Here is a 4068-nt window from a genome sequence, read left to right on the forward strand (position 1 = left end):
GCTTTATTCATATAACATGGATAATTTTACAAATTTTTCAAGCACTTGTTGGGGGGGGGGGCTGATGCAAAAAGGGGCCCTTAAAATTGTTGATGACCCCCTCCTAAAGGAGAGAGGGGGCCAGAAAAAAATGACCACAAATTGAGTTTGAGGGAAAATTGAGTTTATATGCTTTTCTATGGGGTTGACCCATAATTTTCATGTCAAAAAGGGGGCTCTGACATTTTTGAGGTCTGAAAAGGGGGGGGCCCGAAAAATTTTCGCGATGAAATTTTTTTGCATCAGGCCCCCCTAACAAGTGTTTGTGAACGGTCCCTTACAACACGGATTACAACACAGAAAATGGATTTTAGAAAACGGTTAACTTCGGACTGTGGCCATAATGGTCCACCAAATGGCTTCAATTAGGTCTTCATTTTGCAAAATTTTCTCACTTCTGAATCCCCCTCAGACACCCCCTGCGTAGGCCTATGCATAAAGAAGTTCACCTTTTTGCTTCTGGTTTGGGCACTCCATAATTTATGTTTAAAGCAATAATTTACACAATAATAGTGAAAACTTGTCAATGAATGGCTTCAATTGGGCCGTCATTTCACAAATTTTCGGCTTTTTCAAAGAATAAAAATTGTACACAATAGTTCCAAAATTGTCCAGCAAATGGCTTCAATTCGGTCTTCATTTTGCAAAAGTTTCTCATTACTATGGGGGCACATCCCCACTCGGACAACTCCAACGATTCTCTTTTTGTGCCTCCCCTTTTCAAAAATCCTGGATCCGCGATAAAAGTATACATTTTCTTGCAGCAAATGAACCATGGAATCAAAAAATGCACTTACAAATGGCACAGGGTACACCCCTGTACAGGGACAGTCATTTGGAATTTGCAGGAGAGCATTTTCTTCTGGAGCCTTCAAGGAGAGCTGCTTAGAGCATTTACAATAGAATGTATATAAGGAGAAAATGGTTATTTAAGGAGAGCTTAAAATCATTCTCCTATATATCAGATTTAAGGGGAGCAGTAGAGAGCGACTGCTCTCACTCTCCTCAAAAGGCAATCCCTGTCTGTACACTAAGGAGTTATGAAACTGAAAATACAAAATATTTTAGGAAAAAATGTAAAATTTGACAAATAAAAAAAAAGTTCGCTTCTTGACTTGACCGCCACGGCAAAGCGGTGGAGCGATTGATATATCAGCTTGCCGCTGGTCACTGCTAGCATTTCTGGTACGACTGGGCAGTGAAGTACATCTTCAGAGCGGCAGAGCGGTAGGAAAGTATGAAACCAGCATTACCCTAACCATTCCCTAAACCCTAACCCTAATGCGTGGACGGTGAAAAATGATGCATTACTTGCTTTTTCTATGACTATGTACAGCATCATGTGATTTCAATGCATTGTATATGTTCATCATCATGATCATGCATGCATGTCATATGCTTCCATGAATTACAATATAAGGTCAGTCCATGTCAAGTCAACCAGGGGTCCCCAGGTGACCCTCTCAGATTTTGATAAATTCCATCAGAATAATCTTTTGTGGCCACAATGAACCCATACAAAAAAATTGGCCTCATAGGCCATGTCGTTTTTAAGAAATAGCCATTTGAAGTTTAGCCCTGACCCCACACCCCCCACCATCTACATGTAACTATGGGCGTGATCACATCAGGCACTTTTGATGTAGGGACGTGAGTCGACCCTACATCGAAACCACTTCCCAGTGTAGTGTGAACACAAAGTAAGTGGATTCGACCCTACATCAACAATGTGGATCGAAACTACCTGGTTGAGGTAGTTTCGACCCTAGGAGGTGGGTTAAATTTCGTAATGTGAACACGATAATGTGGAGTCGATCCACATATACCGGAAGTGGCTGTGGTCGTACGGGCCGAAATGGTGCACGTCAATGGAACAAAACGAACTGAAGACGTTACCAATCAATCGATATTGGGGTCCAGCATTCGAGTCATCCGCACCCAAACTCAATTACCGCGCCTGCGCGCGCGATCAACTTTGCACCACGATAGGCGTCCTGCGCGGAATTGCCAGCTCGCAGTACGCGTGTAGTTCTTCACGGTGTAAAAAGTAAACAAAATTGTGAAACAAAATAAAGATTGAAATTTAAATAGCATCGCTGTTTTTCCGTATAATTTATATCTTTTGTATTTTATGGCATCAAAACAAACTGGAACAAAGGTAACTAGTATACAGTTCCCGTTTAAACAATTATTTTATGGAAGCTAAAGTGAAATATGACAAAACAGAGGAGAAAATACGCTGTATTTGGTATTTTTACACCGTGGACACGTGAGAAACGCACATGTTGTTTGTTTACATCTCAGACCCCAATATCGATAGGTGACATCATCAGAAAAAGGTCTATAAATCGCTTCTGAGGTGATGGCTTTACGAAATTTGGTATCTATGCTGCGTGGTACTACATGTGAGTCGTTCTACATGTAACATCCGGGTATGTGGATTCGCTCCACTTACGTCATAACCCACTTTCGATGTAGATTAGCTTGCTAGTGTGAACGCGAACTCAATGTGGATTCGATGTGGATCGACACCACTTCACTACCTAGGTACGAACCCACATTGTGTAATGTGAACACGCCCTATGATGGATTTGATCACCAAAGCTGAATTTTTGTTTCTAGGTAGGTCTTATTCAATATGATTCATGACAGTAAATTTCAACTCATGTTTCAACTGTCGACACGGTCAACCATTGGTCAGAAAGAGGGGGGTCTCCAGCAACCCAACTTCCTCCATTAATGGCTTGATTTGCTCAAACTTGCTTGTGGGTTACTCCATATGAAATCAAGGAGGCGCCCCCACCTGACCCCCTCAGATTTGCTTTATATTTTAGTCATATGTTGTACCTGTAAAAATATTAAAAACCTGCAAATTTGAGGTCTGTAGCTCTTACGGATTTTCTGTGGCAGCCATTTAAAGTTGGAGTAGTGGGGTCTAAATTTGGACCCAAAAGTTGCCCTTTAAATAAATTTCATCTTTGGGAGTCTGTGCCTTCTTTATAAAAAGAAAGAGAGGTCTGAAACTTTGCATACACACTAACTGCATGCCCAATTTGTCAAAAAATAAAAAATAAAAAATTCTGTAATTACGTGTTGTGTCACGGGGTCATTAAATATGCAAGAAAAAATGTAATGTTTTGTAAACTGGCAAGTTTAGCCCCCTAAATTCACATTTGTTGTCAGATTAATTATTTTTGTTGTCACCGATGCTATATATAGGATAAATACAATGCATACCAAAAAAATTGGGGTCACAACTCATTTACATTTCGAACAGCGCCCTCACGAAGATGAAATTTATTGCAAATTCAACATTTTCAGGGGGCCCAAAGTCGATGTGGTCCACCTTCACAATTTATAAAACATCACTTTTATATAACTACTAGTCTTAAATTACAACTTTTCTAAGTCCCAGTAATTGTATAGGTTGACTTCATATAAAATGACAAGCCCAAAGTTGACCATTTTCTTATGATTGCATGTAGTGCAAATGTGCCAAATTCGGAAGGCTTGAAAGTCAAATTGGCCACAATATTAAAAATAAATGATTAGATGAGTAGTTATTGGCCCTATTGACTTTTATTTCCATTTCGTTTTCAATATATACAGATTTTCTATGCTAGCCATTTAAAGTTGGAGTAGGGGGATCTAAATTTGGACCCAAAAGTTGCCATTTGAATAAATTTCATCTTTGGGAGCCTGTACCTTATTAATAAAATAAGCATGATAAGAGAGAGGTCTGAAACCTTGTATACACACTAATTGCATGCCCAATTTGTCAACAAGTAAAAAAAAAAATGTCTATTGTGTCACGGGCCCGGACACGGGGTCATTAAATATGGAAAAAATGTAATGTTTTGTAAACGGGCAAGTTTAGCCCCCCTAAATTCACATTTTTTGTCAGATTAATTGTTTTTTGTTGTCACTGATGCGAAATATAGGACAAATACAATGCATATCCAAGACATTGAGGTGACCATTTATTTACATTTCCAACAGCGCCCTCGCGAAGATGAAAATTAATGCAAA

This window comes from Amphiura filiformis, chromosome 5, assembly GCF_039555335.1.
Source record: "Amphiura filiformis chromosome 5, Afil_fr2py, whole genome shotgun sequence".
In the NCBI taxonomy this organism is placed as follows: Eukaryota; Metazoa; Echinodermata; class Ophiuroidea; order Amphilepidida; family Amphiuridae; genus Amphiura; species Amphiura filiformis.